The 26,175-nt window shown below is 34.9% G+C and overlaps 1 protein-coding gene across 3 annotated transcripts in view; it reads right to left on the minus strand.

Annotated features, from left to right (window-relative positions):
• The window catches only part of slc39a11 (solute carrier family 39, member 11), a 113,440-nt gene that overhangs the window by 73,866 nt on the left and 13,399 nt on the right, over positions 1-26,175 (minus strand). The gene's annotated exons all lie outside the window — the stretch shown is intronic.

The raw sequence follows: 26,175 nt of genomic DNA on the forward strand, positions 1-26,175 counted from the left end.
GACACCTCCTCTTACAACTCTTGCATTATTCAGATTCCCAGACTGTCGATAGTGAAGCCAGTGAAGCGTGCAAAAAGAAAACAGCAAATGCACTTTCAGGAGTCTGTGAATGAAAGCATACCACCATCTAAACAAAATTAGTTTTCATCACTCAGGAGAATTAATTCATCACCTTCTGAAATATAGAGGAATATGGAGGAAGATGATCTTATAAATAGTAGTTTGCATTCCCTGTTAAATTGTGATATATTTAGAGTGCATGCACAAAGTAACGATGCATCATCTAATATATTAAAGAAAACAAATGGAAGCATTTAATAATTGTGTTATTATAACAAAATTGTAAAACATGGGCATAGGGAACTCGGTTCATTTTTGCAGAAATAAATACTAAATTTTTAACTTATGTCATTTGTTTTGTCTTTTTTAATTATGTCAAATAATATATCAAATATTCTATGTAAATTTATTTATTTATTTTAAAAAGATGCAATGAAATGTATCAAATATTCTATGCAAATTCATGAATTTTGACAATTAAATAATGTCAAATAAATCCAATAATTACAGAGTCACAGAATATACAGGCCTACATTTGTAACTGAAAAGACATCATATCATCAAAAAACTGTCAATTTATATGAAATGATTTCACTCAAGTAGCCTAATTCTGTAATTCTATTTATTTTTATTTATTACTTACCATAATAAACTATGAATTCAGATTTAATAACTCCACTCAAATAACGCAAATTATGTTGAATTATGTGTTTAAATATAATGAATGGAATTATTAAATAAAAATTTCATGAATTTGAATTTATTAAGCTAAGTAATTACTATTAATATTTAATACTTATTAAAGAATAAATTGATTTATTAAACACACCAACACACCACTGGGATCTTTCTTGAACTTTTCACTTCAAAATAAAAACTTTAAGTTAGATTAAATTAAACATTAATAATTCTTTTAAATAAATCATCTGTTATTATAAAAGTCTAACAATAACAATCCATTTGAACAATATATTATAACCTCAAAACCTGTCAGATAAAAGGTCAAGACTAATAAAAGCGCTGAACGCATGTGCTGAGATGAGATGCAGTGACATCTAAAGGAAAATTAAAGGTCAAAAGGAGCATCGTTCCTCATCTTACACTGCTGTATAGGACGACGTTAAATATAGCTGCAATATGTGCAATTCCCATAAACCTAGATGCTCTTTCTGCCTGACCTTTGCACATTAAGATGGTCATAAGTGTACAAATCAAAGCAGCGGCTGCCAAAGTGCTTCAAAAACCAACCACATCTCAAGAGGAATCTGTGTCGCTGCAGAAACCTTCTCTGACGGACTCAAAGTACATGCTATCAGTTTGCAATAGAGAGGTGGAAAACGGTGTCATTTATAGTTACTGTATGAGAGAGCGAGAGCAGCTGAGCTCAGATGGACGTCTTGTTCAAAACCTTCAAAAAGAAAAAGAAGAAACGCGGCCACAAAGCCAATGGTACAGCAGGTAAACAGCACAGAAGCAACCGTTCAAGCAGCTTCGTGACGCATTGTTTTCTACTGTTTATATGCGTCTATGGTGCCATTTTCATGGTAATATATTCAGCAAGGCCAGCACTGCTTTGTGAATCATCTGTCTGTACAACAGCTGCTTGAAAAGCGCTGGCCGAGGGTCCTGGCAGAGGCTCTGCTCACCGCAATGCTATTGAGCAACCAATCAAAAGACAAAAATAATAATAAAGAGAGACAATAACGGGATTCGCACCAGATCAAGCCCCACAGCAACACTGATTCAAATGGTTTCCTGACAATTATGTAAATATGCAAATATATGCACCTGAGAACTAATCAAACAGTATCCAATCATTTTCACTGCTGCTACATCAAGCTCTTTTGTCCACTTAATATATAGAATGTGGTAATGCAATTACTTAAATAAAATATCTAAAAAAAAATTAATTTAAAATGTGTTTAATTAGAAAATGATTAAAATACAAATTAATGAAATTATATATTATAACTAATTAGATTATAACTATATGTTATAATTAAAATTGCACAATTGTGTGGTCTATTTATATCAAATGTAATACAGGATATTTTATATTGTATTAATTAATTATTATTATTATTAATTTTAAATCATTTATATTTTTAAAGAATTTAAATATTATAATTTGCATATATATATATAATTTATATTTATTGAATTTATTAATTTAAATTAATTTAGATTCAATATAAATTATAATAATTTAAATTAGTAATCTAATCTTATTATATTTAGTCGTATATACATATTTTATAATATAAAATATAAAAATTATATTAATTTACATATACGTTATATACATTTACATATATATTTATATTTATACATTTACATATATAGTGTCATTTAGCAGACACTTTTATCCAAAGTGACTTACAAATGAGGACAACAGCAGCAATCAAAACCAACAAAAGAGCAATGGATAACACTTTAGAATAAGGTTCCATTTATTAACATTCGTAAGTTGGCGAGTTTTTTTTTTTTTTTTAAAGAACAGAATTAGAATAGAGAGTGCTAGAGTTATAGAGGGTCAAATAAAGATGGAAGATATGTGTTTTAGCTGATTCTTGAAGGACTCAGATGCTGGGATTGAGTTGGGCAGGTCATTACACCAGGAGGGAACATTTAATGTAAAAGTCCATGAAAGTGATTTTGTGCCTCTTTGGGATGGTACTATAAAGTAACATTCACTTGCAGAATGCAAGCTTCAAGAGGCACATAAGTCTGAAGTAGAGAATTGAGGTAAAGGGGTGCAGAGCCAGTGGTGGTTTTGTAGGCAAACATTAATGCCTTGAATTTTATGCGAGCAGCTATTGGTAGCCAGTGCAAATTGATAAACAGAGGTGTGATGTGTGTTGTTTTTCGGCTCGTTAAAAATTAATCTTGCTGCTGCGTTCTGGATTAATTATAAAGGTTTGATAGAACTGGCTGGAAGACCGGCCAAAAGAGCATTGCAATAGTCCAGCCTGGACAGAACAAGAGCTTGAACAAGGAGTTGTGAAGCAAGAAAGAGCCTGATCTTCTTGATGTTGAATAAAGCAAATCTGCAGGACCGGGCAGTTTTAGCAATGTGGTCTGAGAAAGTGAGCTGATCAATCAATCATAACTCCAAGGTTTCTGGCTGTTTATGAAGGAGTTATGGTTGATGAGCCTAACTGGATGGTGAAATTGTGATGAAACGATGTGTTTGATGGAACCACAAGCAATTCTGTCTTGGCAAGGTTGAGTTGAAGGTGATGGTCTTTCATCCAGAAAGAAATGTCTGTTAGACAAGCTGAGATGCGAGCAGCTATCGTCGGATCATCAGGATGGAATGAGAGGTAGAGTTGAGTGTCATCAGCATAGCAGTGATATGAAAAACAATGTTTCTGAATGACAGAACCTAGTGATGCCATGTAGACAGAGAAGAGAAGTGGTCCAAGAACTGAGCCCTGAGGCACCCCAGTAGTTAGATGTTGCGACTTGGAAACCTCACCTCTCCAAGATACATTGAAGGACCTATCTGTGAGGTAAGAGTCAAACCATTGGAGTGTGGTTCCTGAGATGCCCTTCGCCAATAGGGTTGACAGGAGGATCTGGTGGTTAACAATGTAAAAAGCAGCGGACAGATCCAGCAAGATAAGTACTGAAGATTTGGAATCCGCTCTTGCCAGTCTTAGGGCTTCAACAACTGAGAGCAAGGCAGTCTTGCATAATATGTATGTATGTATGTGTGTATGTGTGTGTGTGTGTGTGTGTGTGTGTGTGTATATGCATGCATGCATATATATATATATATATATATATATATATGCATGTTTGTTTGTTTGTTTTTTCTTTAAGCAATTCTGTCCTTTAACATGTAACCCTGTTTTGCAATTCTAGTGCAGTGAAAGCTGAAACTAAAAGGAGAGGATTGGTGCTGCAGGGGACAGCAGATGAGCTTTACTCAAGCATGCCCATCTGATGAGGTGTCCGACCCTTCTGAGCTCTGAACTTATTGTGTCAAATAAACGGGGTGAGATTGGGTCAAGCAGACCTACGACTAATGCTGCATATCACTGATGCATGATGGAGCTCAACACACACATGGACGCAGTTAAACGAGCCGCAGCCAGTGACGTTTGTGATCAGCTTGACCTCTGACCCCAGGTGACCAACAGCATGAAATAGAGCTCCAATAAGCCTGTGTGCACTTGAGGAGAAAATGGCATAAAAACCGACCAGTCAGTCATACTGAAAACATCCTCAGAGACCAACAACCACGCTGTTATTAATCTCAGACAGCACGCCTACCGATCGACTGATGTGTACCACACACAAAAAAAGAGGAAAGGAGTAAAAATGTACAGTGTCTCCATATCTTGAATTTGAGGAAATTTTATTTTTAGTCACAATTAATTTCCAACCCTACCACAGAGTCATAAAAACAAATGCAAACTATGGTCATCAAATAAAAGAACAAACAAACAAATAAATAAATAAATAATAACAACGACAACTACAAGATTTGCACCGAATCAAGCCCAACAGCAACGCTGATTTATTTATATATAATATAAATATATATAGTGCTGTCAAACGATTAATTGTGATTAATTGCATCCAAAATAAAAGTTTTTGTTTACATAACATCTGTGTACTGCGTATATTTATTACGCATAGATAAATACACACACATGCACGTATATATTCAAGAAAATGTTCTATATGATGTTATATACATGTATATGTAAATTATATGAATATATACATGTAAATACAGGTCAGAACCTGTAGTTAATAAAGTAAGAGTGTGTGTGTGTGTGTGTGTGTGTGTGTTACCCTGAATGACAATGGAATATTTTTTTTACTAATTTAACGTTTTATTTTCACAAACGTTATTAAAATAACATTAAAGCAGACAATTGCATTTAATATGCTGTCTGTATATATCAAATTAATTCTGTAATTTTAATTTCATGCAGACACCAAAATGGCACGTCTTGTCTTTGACCCATATATATGTACTTGTCTGTGTGTTTCTTTTCAGATAGCTGCCATTCATTTCCGACCTCGCCACGCTGTCATATAAACAAATGCAAACTGTGTTCATTGAAATGGCTTGTTTTCACTCTGGTCCTCGTCCAGAATAAGGCACATGGTCACTTCAACCTGTTCCATGTGATGTTAAATCAGGCAGTGATGAAGGACCGGAGCGTTTCATCAATCACCGCAGGATGATTAAATATAAGCATCAGGAAAACAAACCACATCTGGAGTGACACTGCCTCGTGCCAGCGTGAGTCAGTCGGAGGTCTGGCACCGGCTTATATAACCACAGGACATCTGAACACATCCCAGCCGTCTAAAGACAGTCCAGCACGCGTGTCAATGCTCGATCAATGCAGTAAGATCCCTAACAAATGCTCACTGGCGACGCTTGCGGCAAATCTGCCCAGAAAACCAGCAATTTCCCCCACTTTCCTGCTCTCCTGCAGCTATTTTTAGCCCCGTGTGAATGAGGATTTATGAGGGTCTGGCGTTCCTGTGGCGACAGAACAGAGTTTTGAAGATATGCAAATGCACACGCAGTTATCACCACACGATATTTCACTTCTAAACGCCACAATTTATTCAAATATGACACTATTAAAGACTGTTTAAAGGAGCAGTGCAACCAAAAAAATTATAATTCTCGCAGTATTTAGTTTAATTTTTCTTCAAATAGACTACAAATTTGGAGCCGTTTGCCACCAAAACAATTCATTCTTAAAAACGGTCAGAGAATGATGAGTTCAATTTCTGTTTACTTGTCACACATAGCCATTATATGACTTTTTTGGCGGACATGACATACAATGCACAAAGTGCATGGAGTACTTTTATGATATTTTTTGTTATTTGGGAGCATGACCCAGTCCCTATTCACTTTCATTACACAGAAAAATTGTAGAAGACATTCTTCAAACATTTTGTGTTGCGCTTTAAAAATAAAGTCATATGGGTTCAGAACAAAATTACTGCTTTAACTAGGAATGCACTGATATTAAAATTCTGACTTATACCAAACACAGTAAGTTTTTTTTTCATCTAATAAATAAAAAGCAGATATTAATTAAATGCTATATTGTCACAAATAAAAAAAAGACATTTTGGCATCACAACATTGTTTACTGCATGAAAACAGATATTTTGTGATTTGCTAAAGATTATATTTAACAGTTATTCAATTATTAACTTTAACTTTATTTATTTAAAATTATTAACATTAACTTTAAGAGAGTGTTAGATGTTAGTAGAGGTCATTTAAATGCAAAAATAGGGTTAATAAAATGATTAATCGCAATTAATTGCATTCTAAATATTTTTTTTGTTTACATAATATGAGTGTGTACTTTGTATATTTATTATGTATATATAAATACAAACACATGCTTGTGTATATTTAAGAAAAATATGTTGTTTATATATTAAATATATTTATATATAATATAAAATATAATAATATAAATATATAAATGTATATACATGTAAATATTTTCAAAATATATATCGTGTGTGTGTGTGTGTGTGTGTGTTTATATATACATAAATAAACAGTACACATACATATATTATGTAAACAAAAACGTTTATTTTGGATGCGATTAATCATGATTAATCATTTGACAGCACTAATTTAAATATTCAATATTGACCAACAAATATCCAATATAGACCAATATTTATTAAAAAACAGTAATAAAAAGACTAAAAACTAGACTAAACAAAAACAAACAAAAAAACACTAATATGTTCTTACCACTATCGAATTTAAAATCAGAATTTACATTTGGAATATAATGCATAATAAAAAAATAAAAACGTTTAACAAATGACAAATGTATAATTTCATTTATTTTAATATACCTCAAATATTTAATATTTAATTCATGGAACCATACAAAAACAAAAATTACTTTTTTTTTTTAATTCCTGAAAAAAAAAAAATTGCACAGAGCTAAATAAAAACAGCTCGACTGTCTTCTGTAGAGCTGCTAATAGCTGAATTAAACATACAGTATATCCATTATTATACATACAGTATATCCATTATCATAGAATAATAAGAAACACAGTAAATGATTTGAGATGTGGTGGAAAAAAAGACAAAAATTAGACTGAATTCCGCTGTGATGTATTTGCCATATTAGTGATTATTTAATTATTGCCCATAGTTGAAGAAACACCCTTATGAGGAAAATAAATCAATCAATTCTTAAATAAATACATTGATCACATTTATTAAACACACCATGTCCTGCATCTTCTCCTGATTTTCAGCCAAATTATTAGATTATATTTGATTTAAAACCAAATTATTTGGCTCACTTTTCATGTTACCAGTTAAATACCAAATCAATTACTAATAAGAGTTCATTATCCAGATAATAAAAGCATGTCAGGAATTCCTCTCGTGCCAGCAGCAGATCCACAGCATGCACAACACTTGCTTTCCTAGAAAGATGAGATTCCTCCTCCTCAGCTGCATTAAACCTGCCTGCGTGACTCTGTGACCGTGTCCATCTTCATGGAAAATGAAGAGCGTGTCAATCACAGGCGGATGGCTGTTTATCATTAACGAGGACGTGGAGGATCTATGCGATCCTGCGCTGCTCAGAGTCCCATTAGACACACATCCCAAACATGCTGCAGGTAACAGAGTCCAATACTTCACTGACACGTTCTTCATTAGCATGCAAACAACAGAACCTGCATATTCTGCCAGATCTGTTACACAATCCCAACTCTACGAGTGTGAAGTTTGGAATAATTAAGATGTCTTGGAAAGATGAGTTTGATGAAAAATACAGCAAAATTGTAATTTATTTCTGTGATCAGATCTGTATTTTCAGCATCATTACTCCAGTCTTCAGAGTCACATGATCTTCAGAAATCATTCTTATATACTGATTTACTGCTCAACAAACATTTCTCATTATTATCAATGCTGAAGACAGTTGTGCTGCACAATATTTCTGTGGAAACCATGAAACATACTATTCAAAAGTTTAAGATGTATTTAAATAAAAAGAAATTAATGAAGAATTAATACTTTTACTCAGCAAGGATGCATAAAATTGCTCAAAAGTGACAGTAACGACATTTATAATGTTACAAAATCTCAAATAAATGTTTTTTTTTTTCAACAAAGAATCCTGTAAAATAAAATGTATCACTGTTTCCACAAATCAAAACAAAACCACATATCCACAAAGCATATTAGAGTGATTTCTGAAGGATGATGTGACACTGAAGACTGCAGTAATGATGCTGAAAATTCAGCTTTGATCACAGAAATAAATTACAGTTTAACACATATTCACATAGAAAACAGCTATTTTACATCGTAATAATATTTCACAATTTTTACTGTATTTCTGGTCAGATGCAACCTTGGTGAGCGAGAGAGAAATTAATTGATTGAAGTGATGAAGACAGTCTTCTATTCTTTGATTAAAAAACACAAAAAACTACACTGAAACATACAGGAAGGTGACGAGCAGCTGCTGCAACAAACTGATACTCTGGTTAATTAGTGCAGCGCCGGGAATTGCTCAAATGTGTTACTGATTATGCTTCAACACTCCACACTTCCTGTGCTCACACTGGCCCTAACACCAGAGAGCGGACACCAGTTAATGAGGCCACACACACACACACACACACACACACACACACAGGCTCTAGATTCCTGCATCACGGTTAATAATGTTAATGCTGACAGACTCTCATGGCATTTCTCAACAACAATATATTCTGCATCATTGGGGCTCTTGTGGGTCAGTTATTAATAAAGAGCAGTTAACGTGATGGAACGCAGTACGAAGTTTGAAGGAAAGTCACTTCAGTCGTCTGCGTGTTTACGGTTTAATTGGATCCTGTGAGCCAGCGGTGCTCAGTCTGTGGGAAGGCAAGGCACTGTTAAGAGTCTGTCCCAGCTCTGCAATCCCTGCCACTTTCACACATTCAGATCTGACACAGAGAACAAGTATGTGAGAAACAACACAGCTTCCACTCAATTTCCTTGCAGAAAACTGCATGACTGTAGAAAAAAACTATTTGTATATAGTATTGTTATAATACTTTTGTGAGCTTCCACTCATTCCCCATCCGGAAAAGAAAAGAAAATATATATATATATTTTTTTTTAATTAATACTTTTATTGAGCAAGCTTGCAATGTATTGTTGAAAAGTGACAGTAAAGTCATTTATAATGTTACTTAAGATTTCTATTTCAAATAAACTTTCAACAAAAAATCCTGAAAAAATTCCACAAAAAAATATTGGGCAGCACAACTGTTTTCAACATTGATAATAATCAAAAATGTTATTATTAAAGCAGTAAATCAGTATATTAGGATGATTTCTGAAGATCATGTGACTCTGAAGTCTGCAGTAATGATGCTGAAAATACAGCTTTGACCACAGAAATAAATTACACTTTACTATATGTTCAAATAGAAAACAGCCATTTTAAATTGCAATAATATTTAGCATTTTTACTGTATTTTTGACCAAATAAATCCAGCTTGGTGAGCTCAAAACCGCACCAACCTCAAAGTGTTTTACAGTATAATGTTTAGAACAAGCAATTGAAAGCTATCCCTTTAATCGACTAATAAAATAATAATAAGTTGTATGAATTTACTTTTTATTCTTTCAAATTCGATTTCTTAAGGATGCAACAATAAAAAATTCTCAGGGAAAATATGCAATTTAAATATTCAATATTGACCAATAGTGCTAAAAGTAAAAATTCTCTAAAATCAGTTAATAATCATACAGTGTGATGCACTGGTTTTGAGTCGACTAGCTGTGGATCATATGACTTAATTTATGCTCTGCGGTTTATAAACCTCTACAGTAACGTATAAAAACAAATATATCTGGGAGTTAGTGAAAATAAAGTATATTCATTTTGCATGTACATCTGAGATGATCTGAGCTGATTCAGGATTCATATTTCTTGCAAAACCCCCTGAAACTAATCAAGTGCCACCCACAGGTTTTGCATCATTTATAACAATGCAGAGAGCCTGAATATGAATCTGGCATCAGAGATGCTTTAGTTTCACACCCAAATCATCTCAGCTGCGTGGATATTCTCTCCGCTCACACACTTTCATCTACACAGCGCTGGACATGCCAGAAACAGCAAAGCGCTGATGCTGCGTGATGAACGGAGTCATTTCAGAGCGCTAAACACTGGCCTGCCAACTACTGCAGTCTTTGAATGACAAGTCCAGTGGCAGAAATTAAAAAAGAAAAAGTTATGCAAGCATTGGAAGCATTAAAGTGTTGTTTGACGGACACACACTGTGTCACACTCTCACATACGCCACTGGACGGTCCAACAAGTCTGGAACTGCATAAATATGAAAGAGGAAATGCATGGCATGTTCAATAAGTTCCCTCAGGATTTCTCATGCAACATACTGAAAATAACGAAATATCACATCCTCCATGGAAACTCACAGCTGACCGAGAGCATCGCTCTGACTCGCCCAGAGCATGAGAACAAGACCCAGATCCAAATAAAAAGGTGAGTTTGGAGCTGAAGAACATCACAGATGAGAATGATGTTTATTCGAGATTAAGTGGCACAGGGCTGTACAATTGACCCAATAAACATTTATGCATTAAACTGATCAAAAATGACAGTAAAGACTGACAAAATATTTCAAATAAATGCTGTTCTTTTAAACCCAAGGAATTATATTTATATAATTAGGCCAATAACTTGATCATTATTAAAATAAGTTAAAATTCTATATTAGTCTAAAAAATAAGATTATTTTTGTAAAAAACAAATAAAATCAATCATTTTAATTGCTACAAGTGAATTTGCATCAAAACATTATAATGTAAAGTACGAATAAAGGATATTAATTTTGAGATTTGCCAATGATTTATTTAGCGTTTTAAAATGATTTATACATGAAACAAAACATTAATTTTAAGTTGCCTTAGATGCCAACAAAATGCGAATATAGAGGAAAAGAGCATCCACAAATAGATCAAAATAAGCCAATAAACTTACATGACTATCATTACAGATACATTTTAAATATCTCAAGGATTTAAGTGTCAGTAGATGCTGTCAAAGGTCATTTAAATACAAAAATAGAGGAAATGAGCATGCACAAAAAAAAAAAAAAAAAATCAGCCGATAAATTTCCAAAATTACCATTACCGATATTTTTTAATTATCTCAAGGATTTAAGAGTCAGTAGATGCTGTCACATGACATTTAAATTAAAACTAGACTACAATATCAGCAAATAAATATGCAAAAAACATTTTGAAAGCCTCTTAATATTGGCTTATAAGTTGTGTTCTAAATTTGAGGATATCTATAAAAAAAAGATGATTCAGCATTTTATCATCATCAGTCGCCCATGATTTTGTGTGTGTGTGTGTGTGTCCACATAGCAAGTGCCAAAAGTTTTACAAAGTTTCATATCATTCTGATGAAATAAAACATACTAGAAAAACAAAATGTAAAATTTTTTTGGTCAAAAAGAGGGTTAATACAATATGATGCTAGATCCCCAAAGTGAGATCTTAAACAAGGCACGTATGCGACATCTGCGTTTTATTTACACTATCCAAACATCTCAAAGATTTAAGTGTCACTTGAGCAGTGATACAAAACCAGAGCGTCTCATGAGGACCCTAAACGTCACGGGACTGTCAGGACCAGAGCGTGTGGTCGAGCATTGAGAGACAGATGAGCCTCTGTCCGGTGTTTATCAGTTCCTCCAGCGCAGTCAGACAGATGGAGTACAGCTGGACCACAGCACTGTACAAATGAGATAAGAGAGCCGCGAATCCGAGCACACTGAATACGCATTTATGGAAATTTCCACTTTCACACGACGCTCTGCTTTCCAACTTCATCACAGAAGTGCCAAAACTGTTTTGCAGATTAATGATACTCCTACCCACCATCCCACAATGCATTGCATCTCCAGCCTCCACGCATCAAATACAGTATTTAGAAAAATCATGCAACTGTGAGGCAATAAACCTGCAGTGACTCCCTAGATTCACACTTCATTAATCGTGTCGCACCTTTCCTGCGCTGCAATAAAAAGGCCTCTTAATAGCAATGCGATGGCTCAATATACGAATCATACGGTCGTGCAAACCTCAAGAATTAAAGTGGATGATGCTGCTGGTGGAGATCGGTGCATTCGGCTTATGCCATCTGCGAGAGGAAGAGGCGGTTGTCATGGAACTTGTTGCCGTGAGGCTGTCGTCAAGAGCACGACAACCACGTCAACACACGACCACCTGGACGAGGAAATAAAACGCTAATGGAAAGAGTGAATAGAAACGGTTCTTTTTCTGCATAAACTGATACAGGCCTATGTTGAAGAAAAGATGAGAAGAGGGTAAAAATGATAAATAAAAAGCACTGCATGTTTCCTGATTAATAGCCACTACATCTGTAGGACTGATGGAGGGATTAATTTGATAATATATCATATGTAAATATTATAATATATAATGTTTTTGAAAGAAGTCTCTTTTGCTCACCAAGATACATTCATTTGATTTAAAAAAAACAAAAAATTCACATATTGTGAAAACCACTGAAAACTATTTAAATATTTGGAATAAAATAATATTTTTAGTGAAGTGAAGTGACATTCAGCCAAGTATGGTGACCCATACTCGGAATTCGTGCTCTGCATTTAACCCATCCATCGTGCACACACACAGCAGTGAACACACACACACACACACACACACACACACACACACACCGTGAACACACACCCGGAGCAGTGGGCAGCCATTTATGCTGCGGCGCCCGGGGAGCAGTTGGGGGTTCGGTGCCTTGCTCAAGGGCACCTCAGTCGTGGTATTGAGGGTGGAGAGAGCGCTGGACATTCACTCCCCCCACCTACAATCCCTGCCGGCCGGGGACTCGAACTCGCAACCTTCGGATTACAAGTCCGACTCTCTAACCATTAGGCCACGACTTCCCCTTAATGGATGCATTAATCAAGGATGCATTAAATTGATCAAAAGTGACAGTAAAGATATGTATAATGTTACAAAAGATTTCTATTTAAAACAAATGCTGTTCTTTTGAACTTTCACAGCGGTTTTCAACATTAATAATAACCAGAAATGTTTGTTGAGCAGTAAATCAGTATATTATTATGATTTCTGAAGATCATGTCACACTGAAGACTGGAGTAATGATGCTGAAAATACAGCTGCAGATCACAGAAATAAATCAACATAGATTCACATAGAAAACAGCTGCTTTAAATTGTAATAATATTTCACAATTTTTACAGTATTTACTGTCTTTTTGATCAAATAAATGCAGCCTTAGAGAGCAGAAGATACTTCTTTTTAAAAATATTTAGAAATAAGTAATTATTCCAAACTTTTAATCAGTAGTTAATCAGATGCTCGGGTTATTTTTCTACTGAAAACTGTGTTGAGGTCATCTTGTAGGGTTATTCTCCCATCACTTCACACTGCAGTAACGCAGCGGGTGCAGAATGATGTGCTTCAGTAGCTGTGGAGGCAACATCTAGTTCATGGCATCCAACAGAGCTTTTCTTCTACTTTTGTAAAGCAGTCGTCTGTCTGTTCTGGTGTCAGAGCAAATGTGATGTTTAAAGTTGTGTGTTTTTTATTTTTTTAACTAACAAAAAAACCTTGCTACTGCATTAGTCCTCATTTGTAAGTCACTTTGGATAAATGGCTAAATGTAAATTGTATTATAGGCCAATTACATTTTTTTAAACATCCAGCCTATACTTTTGTTTAGTTTTTCTCTCATCGATGCAGACTCGTTCACAGCATTGCGCTTCATGTTAGGTAGGAGTTCATCAACCAGAAGCATCAGCATCATGATCAGCATTCAAAGACCGAATGATTTCGACACGTATCAGGCATAAAATGCCCTTTTGTGAATCTATTGGATATATATAATTAATCTCTGAGATCAAATCTGTATTTTCAGCATCATTACTCCAGTCTTCAGTGTCTTACAGTGTCCTTCAGAAATCATTCTAATATACTGATTTACTGCTCAACAAACATTTCTGATTATCAATGTTGAAAACAGTTGTGCTGCTCAATATTTTTGTGGAAACTGTGACCAACGTCAGTCAACACTGAACACCAAAAAGTAGTTGTAATAGTGTGTTGTTGGATCACGACCCACTACAGGCGTTCAGTAACTTCTTGATGCAATTTTCCATTTCCAGTTTATTCCAAACACACAACATCATTACTCTGTAAACTCCCACTGCTTGCAAACAACGATGTTTCCCACCTGCTCTCTCTTAACGCATCTGCAATCTCACATATTATTTTCTTTCTTCAAAGAGCATAAATCAAACAAACACACAAGTGCACAAAGCTGCTGCGTATACTTTTCAATTCTCATTTTTTGCACGTGACCATTTTCCCATGAAGAGGCAGAACTTCAAATCTCAAATATGCACGGCTACCTTTAATACTTATTTTGCATTTGACAGACAAAACAGATGCATGATTGGCAGGAACAAACACAATTTAAGAGTGTTTTGGGTGTGTGAGATTGTGTCGAGCAAATGAATCCCAAACCACTTGAAGTCAAAATCACGATTAACCTGGAAGAGTTTGCCGGATGTCTCTTGCTCTTTCAGTCTCTCACGAGTCAAGCCAGAGTTAATTACTATTAAAGATAACAAGGAGCAGATGAGAGAGCCGTGGCTGCGATGAGCAGATACTTTGATGATTAGCAGTGCAATATCTTCCTGTCAGCAGAGAGAGAGGAACGCGTCTGGAGAGGAACACAGGCTTAATAACAGCCGGAGGTTTCTGCAAAACAAAATCATTGATCAGGTGTGCTAAACTAACGCTTATGAGCCACTCTGGGAATATAAGGAGACGTGTTTTCTTTCATCTAGACTTTTGGCTCATATTATGCATAATAATAAAATGGCCAAACTGTTTTTCCTAATGTATAGTTCAATCAAAGCAAAATTTACAACCAATTTAATTTATTTTTAAAATATATGAATGCAATTCACATATACAGGACAAATTCTATGACTATCATGGTTTTAATTTTTAAATTAAAATTAATTTGGATATTTTTTGGCATAAAAAATGTTAGGGTGATACTGTGCTGATATCACAATGATAAAAAAAAGAAAAGCTTTTGTCCACTAAAGTCGTTGAAGTCCGTATGAAACTAACATGGATATAAAGAGCACTTGATGCATGTGATTCTTCCTTCTCTTTATCTTGCACGCTCTTATATGTCACTGACTCTGAAGTCAGTTTGCAGCTGGTTTTCATTCGTCTCTCTCTGACCGTTCGCCTACAAATGCCACAGTATCACCGTATACTGAAGCACGAGTCACATCAGCAGCCATGGAGACACATTTCTATGCATCTATGCAGTGTCATCGGCCACTGAGATCAAGGTGAGCCACACTTGAAATGAAATGCAGTCCCAGGTGGACGCCGGCACAGAAAGACATTTCTCAGCGTTTCTCAATGGCTCTGAATGTGCAGGTCATTTGATGACGACACACTGATTTTAGCAGCACACAGAAATGAAATGAAGCTGATATTGAGCGTGTAGCACAGCGCGGCTCCTCTCTAACTAATGAAGGGAGGATCCCGCTATAAATCCACCCTAAACCCTTCAGCTCATTAACATGATGGTATTTCATCTGAAGATGAATGTCGAGAGAGTGGAAAACACGAACGGTGGCCTTTACCTCACTGCCATGTGAAGAGCAAAGAATCCTTTCCATAAACACCGAATCAACATATGAATCAATCAATCACTGCTTAGAAAAAAATGCAATATCAATTAACACAGGCACCAAGGAACCTTTATAAACTAAATCTATGATCGTCACAGGACCTCCTTCCACCTAACCAAAAATTATAATAATAATAATAATAATAATAATGAACTGTATATGCATACAGACTTATTCATTCTGTACAAGAAAAACTATTGTTTCAAAAATGTTAAATAACTGGCTTTTATACTGTCATTTTACTAAAGCAAATTTATCAATTATGGCAAAAAAAATCACTAAACTATTTGCAGATATTTTTTTTAAACAAAATAAAATCAATAAAATGTAAATTATATAATAATTAATATCATAATCATACTTAATCTCCTAATTTCTGTCGGAAAGCAGAATGATACATTAATATTATCAGTAATTATCTTCATTAATATCTCATGCGCACACTTATTGTTGATACAGCATATGTGATTAACTGAAATGAATAAATCAGCATATCACATAATTCAATCTAAAATAGATTCAAATGCATAACCAACTGGCAGCCGTAGTTCATACGGTTACATCAGACACTGAGTAAAGACCTGAGTCTTCATCAAACATGTGACTGAAGGCCAGCATCAGCCTCTTCTGCCTCAAATTGCTTTCAAATTGGACAACACTTCAAAGACCTTCAGCTGTTCTACACAAGCACTTTATGAATTTTCCACCATCTCTCTTGGCCTCCAAACACACTAAGGCATCTTTGAAAGCTCCTGGTTTACCCTGTAAACAGACATAGAGACAAGCTGCTGTGATGAATGCCAGCGCGAATCTGAAACAAACCTAACACAATTAACACCACACTGTTCTGTAATATCTGCAGTTATTTACTGTATATCACCCAATATATATTACTGCAAATTCCCTTTACAGTAAAGGAATGAATTACAGTAGTATACTGATGAATTGGATTTTTACAGTAATTTACTGTAAAATAGTGCAACTGTAGATCTTAATTACAGTAACTTACTGGCATGTAAGAACGAATGTTTTCGTTCCACGGCGCACGCAGCAACTTGACGTGAGCGCACTAAATAGGCTAAAGCTTGCTACAAAAGATACAACGTCTATGTTGGGGGAAAATAGTAAGGAGATATTTTAATTAATTATTTATTAATAAAATAGTGTTTTCTGAATCAGTGTCACAAAGATAAAATTGATGATCCTGACTCGCCATCTCATCATTGGACGCACCTTTAGAAAGAAATGCTCTTTACGGATTACATAATGAAAGAGTTTTAGTTTTCGTGTCTGTAAGGAAAATATTTGCTGAGTTTCGGTGCATTTTTGTGAAGCGCTCCTGTTCCAGACCGGCGCATAACGTTTTGTTGATATTGTGAGTGCACACAAATAAAAACAGATCCTTTATAGTTTCAAACCATGTATTATTCTTAAAATTACGGCATATTTAATTTTTTCCAATGATGTTCTGAAGCACGCTTCAGCTTCCACTCTCCGCACAAATGATTGGATATGCACCTAATAGCACACATTTATCAAGGTTAAATGTTTAAACTAACATTGTGATATGCTTTAAGTATTTTACATCTATAGATTTTATCTTTGGCGAGTCGTAATTACAACATCTGTATGACATTGTCTCATATGATGCTCATAAGTTTCTTCATATTGCGTTAGTATCTGAAAACACCAAATCAGTAAAAGTATAAAAATTGCACTACAAAAAAAATCTCCATGATTAGCCCATTTGGCACTTGCTGTTTTCCCTGCTTGAGAATTTCTGTCCAATGAATTTTGTTTACAATTTCTGGTTCGCTTGCAAAAAGGGCAGTGTGAAAGCGAACCTCACCAAACAAAAAAACAAAAAAAATCAACATTGTATTTGGTCTGGACCAAAGCAAGTCAACCAGCGGACTTTCCTGGTGTGAATACACCCTTACATTCAGACTCCATAACTGATGCAGAATCGTCTTGAAGCCCTAGTTGTGCTGTCGAGTCTTTGATTATATCCGCTGTGACTCTCCGGGGTGATTTATAATTCCCCGTTAACTAGATTAAGCCATGAAATAAATCTGATTTACGGCACTCAACTACTTGATTCGCCTTTCACTCAGTGAATAATAGATTGAATTGGTAGTTATAATAGAGATTCAGATTAAAAGGACACATAATGTCATTGCATGTGGCTTGCATAAATAGGAGTTTTAATGCTGAGGTCCTTCAAATATGTGACCCTGCAGCACAAAAGCAGTCTGAAGTCGCTGGGGTATATTTGTAGCAATAGCCAAAAATACATTGTATGGGTCAAAATTATCCATTTTTCTTTTATGCCAAAAATTATTAGGATATTAAGTAAAGATATTTAGTGAATTTCCTACTGTAAATATATCAAAACTTCATTTTTGATTAGTAATATGCATTGCTAAGAACTTCATTTAGACAACTTTAAAAGTGATTTTCTCAAGGCCAAATATTGTCCGATCCTAACAAACCATACATCAATGGAAAGCTTATTTATTCAGCTTTCAGATGATGTAGAAATCTCAATTTCAAAAATTGACACTTATGGCTGGTTTTGTGGTCCAGGGTCACATATGATGACTGGCCTTATTAGGATATATATTTAATATATGCAAACTTATTTACACAGTGTGTGTGGAAAACAAATATTAGTATTATTAATATTATAAAATATTGAAAGAGAAAATACACTGATCACAAACAAATCACATTGTTGAAATAATAAAATCAAATACCAGTAAATAAAATTAAATGTTTATAAATATAATGAACACTATAAACATGTTTTTAGTTTTTTTTCCATCACTCCACAACAAACACTTTCAATGTAATGCCATTCAGAACAGAAATAAAAATATACAAGTATCAAATTTATTCAAATAGAACGGTTAATGCTTGACTATAAATTACAGCACGTTTCATATGATTAAAAACAAGAAAATAAATTAAGCATGATATTATGAAAGCAACATGTTGTTCCCAAAATTAAGTAAATAGTAAAGCAAAACGAATTAGACTGTAAAATAATTATTTAAAATAACATAATAATTTTTTGTAATAATTAAAATAATGTAAGTTTGAAATAAAACAATTGGAGTATGTTTTACAAGAAAAACATTTGACCTTTAAATAACCTTTATAATGCACCAAATATTTAAATTATATGAGTTTTGGTGCATCTCAGAAACATTTATATGCTCATCAAATATCTCAAAGCGGCATGTAACCAGCAAAGGTTTAAAGTATTTTAGGTTGATAGGTGTTTCTTTGCTGGTGTTCAGGACACATTTGGGAAATATTAGTGTTTATACTATAAATGTGGTCTGAGTGATCGGATCGCAAACCGTTCTGGACAGATCAAAATGTGCTCTGCACTCGCGGTCAGAGTAAATGAGACAAGCATGCCACCCAAACAAACCTGCACCACCATAAAACTTGAGAAAGCTCACGTCCTGAGATGGGAAAGCCATTATAATATATTACAGGAACAGATCTTCATTACCCTTTAACGCTGAGCGTCATTCAGTGGCATTTGGAACTCAGCTAATGAAACCATGACTGAACCATGGCTCTGATGTATGACTAAACTCTGGCTAAAACAAAAAGAAGTCAAACTCAAAGTTACTCCGAGGTCTCAAAATCTCATGCACAAGCATATTAAAAATTCAATGCAAATAAAACACTTGGCAGATCCAGAATTAAAGTTAATGCTTTTAAAGGGCTGAATCAACGGTCTTTCTATAACTCCTATGTAGTTTTTACTTCAGATGCATTATTTTAAATGCATCTGAGCAGAACAACTTATTTATAAAAATCAAAACACAGACCGATATGCTTCAGCACATTCAGTGATATTTTGACTCAATAACACTAGATTTTCCCCAAAGACAAAAAGCTGTATGCATACGCATACACGCATACACACGTATACACACACACGCATACACACACACACACACACACACACACACACACACACACAGCAACTCTCCTGCTGTACTGTGTTTGAGAGGTTCAGTAACTAAAGCACAAAACAAGAAGAAACTCAAAGTATGATGCTGGGTTTGATGAGACAAAAAGAGCATAGAAATCTGAAGTGGACTAAAAGTGTGTATTCCTGTAGCTCAAACAGTAAATGACAAGGTCATGGGATCGAATCCGAGGTAGCGTTTCCACAAAGGGTTAAAAAATAAAAAGATACGTTTTTTTGGAGCGGTGAGTTTTAGCTCACAATTCAGACAATTTATGAGTTTATATATCATAATTGGGATTTTTCTCGCAATTATGTTTGATTTTTCTTGTAATTGTGAATTAGAGACAAACTTTGCAAAAAAAGTCACAATTTAGAGATTTAAAGTCAGAATTGCAACATATACGTAAACCTCCAATTCTCAGAAATAGATGAAATATATGAGATATAAACTCAGAACTGTGAGATTTAAAGTCCAAATGTTGATATTTAAAGCAAAAAAATTCAACATTTAAAGTCAGAATTGTGAGATGTTCATTTATTTATTTTTTTTAATTCTCAATTGCAAGATATAAATTGTAATTGTGAGATATAAACTTTTCAAATGTTAGGAAAAAGTGAGAATTGTGAGATAAAGTCTAACTATAAAATATAAAGTGAGAATTCTGAAATATACAGTCAGATGTAAAGTTTTGACAAAGATATAAAGTCAGAATTGTAAGATAAGTCGAGCTTAATTTATTTATTTTTAACTCTGTGTTGGGAACAAAAAAAAACAGAACTGTGAGATGTAAACTCAAAATTCAGAGAAAAAAAAAGTCAAAATCACAAGATATAAACTCAGAATTACTTAAAAAAAATACAATTACTTTTTTGTTTCATCTCGTAGCAGAAACGGCTTCCATAGTAAGTCGTTTTGGATAAAAGCTTCTGCTAAATGCATGTAAATGTAAAACTGCAGGGCTAAAAGTACAGGCCAGCACTGGCAAAAATGATTTGCTGGACCTTTCTAAAAGGTTTTCCATTGATTAACGTGAATAAGTGTAATTAATCATTGAAATGTTTTTTTTTATCATATTGTGGTTTTAGACTGTAGCAATGTCTTCTCATAGCTTAACGTTTTAATAATGCATGAAAAAGCTGATTCGTATATCCTAAATGATGCAGCGGTGGGAAACAGTCCAAGCACAGAAAGCCTCTGCTTACGTCTCTTCCATCCGGCGCCCAGCTGGTACTGTGCGTTATTGAGCTCGACAGAAGCCAGACAGGGTCAGATAAAGATATCGTCACACTGAAACGAACAAGAAACTGACTAAAGAGATTCTCTACCTCACACAAAGATCCTAATCAGAGGCGCTTTAGTCTCTAAAAGAGGAGAATGGCATTCTAAGAGTCTCCACTCAAAGTCATTATGGAAGAATATGCATGAGCGATGAGATCGAGTGTCTGCGAGCTGTGACGCTATGCAGCGTATCAAGATGAGGACTCACGGGTTGCTATTTGAGGATCTCGTGTTCCTCCAGCCTGCTCCTGCGTTGATGCAGTCAGATGATATAAAAGTTTTTGTTAGAAAAATATATTTAATATATAAACATAACATGTTTCTTAAATATTAACGTGTATGTATTTATATAGACATAATAAACATATATACACACACACAAAGAAACTGCATATATATATATATATATATATATTTTTTTTTTTCTGTTAGGTTCAGTCACCAGCTGGTCATCTTCAAACATAGAAACAATATTCCTTCCTCCTGGCCCTATGGATTAATAAAATGTATATGGCTACATCCATCCAATGGCTTGAGAGAAATGAAACCAGCATGTGTGTATTTTGGGAGTGACATTAAAAGTGGAGCGTCGCTCTGACAGCCAATCAGCAGAAACTGAGCAGCGTCCAGACCAGCATCCACCAGCATGCCGGCAGCAAATGAAGCGAAAAAATGATACAGTAATTTGCATTATTATGGGACCCGTGGGGCAGACAAGAGAAAATAGTCTTTGAGACGCTAATGAGGAAAGATAAGGGCAGGTTAACACAAGGGGTAATGAGATATAGCACGAGTCGTCCCTTTAGCTGATACCCAGACCTTATCATTCAAACCTCACCTCTGACTGAAGTTATACGACAGAGAGAGAGAGAGAGAGAGAGAGAGAGGGAGAGAGAGAGAGAGAGAGGAGAGAGAGAGAGACAGAGAGAGAGAGAGAGAGAGAGAGAGGGAGAGAGAGAGAGAGAGAGAGAGAGAGAGAGAGAGAGAGAGAGAGAGAGAGAGAGAGAGAGAGAGGAGAGAGAGAGAGAGAGGAGAGAGAGGAGAGAGAGAGAGAGAGAGAGAGAGAGAGAGGAGAGAGAGAGAGAGAGAAAGAAAGAGAGAGAGAGAGAGAGAGAGAGAGAGAGCACAAGAAGAAAAGGAGGAAGACAGGAAAGAAGGAAAAACAACAAGGAAAGAGAAGAGGAAGAAGAAAAAAATGGAAGGAAGGAAGGAAGGAAGAACAACAAGGAAATGGAAATGGAAGGAAGAAAGGAAGGGAGGACAAGGAAAAAGGAGGAGGAAAAGGAATAAATGAAGGAAGAGGAAAGACGAGGAGAAGGAAGGAAGAAGACAAAATAAGTGAAGGAAGGAAGAAAGGAAGATGAAAAGAAAATGAAGCAAAGAAGAGGAAACACAAGGAGAATTTTTTTTTTGAAAAAAAGGAAAAGAAGGAAAAGGAAAGATGAGGAGGAGGAGAAAATAACAAAAGACAAGGAAAGAAAGAAAGAGAAGAGGCAAACAATGAATGAAGAGGTAGAGGAAAGAGGAGAAGAAGAGAAAGAAAAAGGGAAGAGAGAAAATGAGAAGGAAGAAGGACAAGAGCTCGAGAAAAGAAGATAGAAAAAAGGAAGAAGGAAAGGAAGGAGAGGAAAAGGAAGAGAAAGGTGAAGAAGGAAGGAAACGAACGGGAAGAGGAAGAGAACAGAGAAGAGTGAGAGGAAGAGGGCAAGGGAAAGAGAAGGAAAAGGAAATATGGACCAAGAAGTTCAGGTTCAAGTTCATTTATTTATAAAGCACATTTAAAAACAGCCACAAGACTGACCAAAGTGCTGTACATAAGAATTAAACCATAAACACATAAAACAGAAAAGAAGGGACAAGAAAGGAAGTAAATAAAGAATGCAAAAGCAAATCTAATCAACAATGTCTGATATTAAACGGCTTCAGTGAAACAATCATTCAGCGTTCAACATGAAGGCAATGAGCTCAATTAACCAATCCTGCATTACACCTACAAGCTCAAGACACACACACACACACGCACGCACACACACACGCACACACGCGCACACACACACACACACACACACACACACACACGCACACACACACGCACACACACGCACACACACACGCACACACGCACACACACACGCGCACACGCACACACACACGCACACACACACGCACACACACACGCGCACACGCACGCACACACACACGCACACACGCACACACACACGCACACACGCACACACACACGCACACACACGCACACACGCACACACACACGCACACACACACACGCACACACTTCCACTTTCATCTCTCAACCTCAGTAAAGCAGTCCCCAGGAGACCCAGAGTTTCTGATGTTCCCATTGTTCCCCTCAGATCAGACCCAGAGCTGCTCTCAGAACAAAACCATCACACCATAAAATACCCCAAGAGCAAACGTTACTGTAACTTCGTCCAGAGTAAACGGCCAACTAATCAGAGTAACAGAGCAGCGAGGTGTGTGTGTGTGTGTGTCACCCGACCTGAGGACGAGGAGCAGGAGACAATGGAGATGTGGGAAGCGGCTCTGGAGCGGAGCCATGGTAATGACTTCGCTGGGGGTTGCTGGGTTGGCATCTCACGCTCTTTCGCTCCAACTGTTTGCCAACAGTGCCAGTAAAAGTGACTACAGCAGCTGTCCAAACACATCCTGAGAGCGCGCGCACGTATTTCACACCGATTACAATGTCACTGCATTCAACCAGCACTGTGTATGTCACAGCTCACCCCGAGACGAAAACTATATATACACATATTCATATATACATAAGTGCTGTCAAACGACTAATCACATGATTTTTGTGTTTATATAGTATATATGTGTGTACTTTGTATATTTATTATGTATGTATAAATATACACACATACAGTATATATTTTCAAAATATGTACATGTATTCACATGCATATATTTATATTCATATAACTTGCATTATATATAAATATATTTAATATATAAACATAACATTTTTCTTAAATCTATACATGCATGTGTATTTAAATATACAAATATACACAGTACATATTTAGTTAAAGAGTGTGTGTATGTGTGTGTGTGTGTAAATGAATATGAAAAATACACCTAAATCTATATCTATTTTTTTATATAAATTTTTTAAAATTTACTTATAACTAGATATTATACTTTGCATATAAAATTAATTCTATGTTTAAAATTAATCATAAATCCAAATATTTATAGTAAATTATACATATAAATAGATGTAAATATAAAAATAAATCTATATTATATATACACCTTTTATATTTTTTCACACTTTTATATTTTATTTTTATTTTTAATTTGCACATTGAAAATAAATATTACATTTTGCATATAAAAATAATTAATTATATACATATAAAAAACATTCATAATATTATAAGTACATGTCTAAATACACTCATATAAATACATGTCTGTTACTTTTTTATAATAAGTAAAGAAATATAGATCTTAATATAGATATAAATATAAAAATATTGGATTTTATATTATTATTATAACATAAATATAATTAAATATTATATTAATTTAAAATGTAAAAAATATAAACAAAAATAAATTATATTATATATTATACTAAACTAAACATTTTATAGTATAGGTATTCCTTTTGTGTTCTGTGCAAAAACAATATCCATATGTGTTTAGTAAATAATAATAATAATAATAATAATAATTACAACATTAATAACAATAATTCATTTTTTCACACTAATGTTTTTTCAATTTCTATTTTTATTTTGGGTGAAGTATCACTTTAAGGTTAGGGCCACCCGACAAGCTTGCTACTATTAGATATTCACACATGCTTAATGAAAACGAAACATTAGCTAGTTCTCATCCTCACGTCTTACACAACAGCAGGGGCTAATGGGTTGGCAGATGCATTAATATACGCTAGTGTGAGAGATACAAGCTGTTAACCTGAGAGCCTCGACTCATGACATCTACACAGTAATAAAGCGGTTTCTGTTATATCCATCATATTAGACTCTGATGCGTACGTGAGGGCCATACGTCAATCTGATGTAAAATGAACAAGATCTTGTTTTTGCTTGACAGAATAAATATCCAGCACCATGAGGGACAGAAGAGAGGCGATGAGCGTGTGTGAGTCTGACGGCATGAGAGAGACATTAGTGAGACATTAGTGGAGAGAGACCATATAGATGGAAATAGAGATGAAAGAGACAAAACCTGAATGAAACCTGCGGAGGAAGAGTGTGTGTAGGAAGTGCTGAACTTTCTGAAGGTCATAAGTGAATGCAAGAAGGAAGAAGAAAGATGCTTATGGAATCATGAAGTCCCTCCAATCTTCATTCATATGGCCATTCATGCTGTGCTGTACCCTGCAGCGCTGTAGTGAGTGTGTGTGTGTGTGTGTGTGTGTGTGTGTGTGTGTGTGTATAGAAGAACTGCTTTCTATGTGAATATCTGTTAAACTGTATGATTAAATCTGTATTTTCAGCATCATTACTCCAATCTTCAGTGTCACATGATCTTCAGAAATCATTCTAATATACTGATTTACTGCTCAACAAACATTTCTGATTATTATCAATGTTGAAAACAGTTATGCTGCTGAATATTTTTGTAGAAACGGTCATAAATATTATTTTTGATGAATAGAAAGTTAAAAAAAACAGCATTTATTTGAAATGGAAATCTTTTGTAACATTATAAATGTCTTTACTGTCAGTTTTGATCAATTTAATGCAGCTTTGATGAATAAAAGTATTTTAATTAATTTTCTTTTTTTTCAGTCTTACCCCAAACGTTTGACTGGTAGTGTATCACGTTTTCCACAAAAACCAGGATGATGAATGCTGCAGTAAAATTCAGCTTTGATCACAGAAATCAATTCAACTTTACAACATATTCACATAGAAAACAGCTATTTGAAATAGTAATAACATTTCACAATATTACCGTTTTTACTTGTATTTTTATCAAATAAACGCAGCCTTGGAGAGCAGAAGAGATTTCTTGCAAAAAC

Source organism: Barbus barbus (genome assembly GCF_936440315.1).
Source record: "Barbus barbus genome assembly, chromosome: 32".
NCBI classification, from domain to species: Eukaryota; Metazoa; Chordata; class Actinopteri; order Cypriniformes; family Cyprinidae; genus Barbus; species Barbus barbus.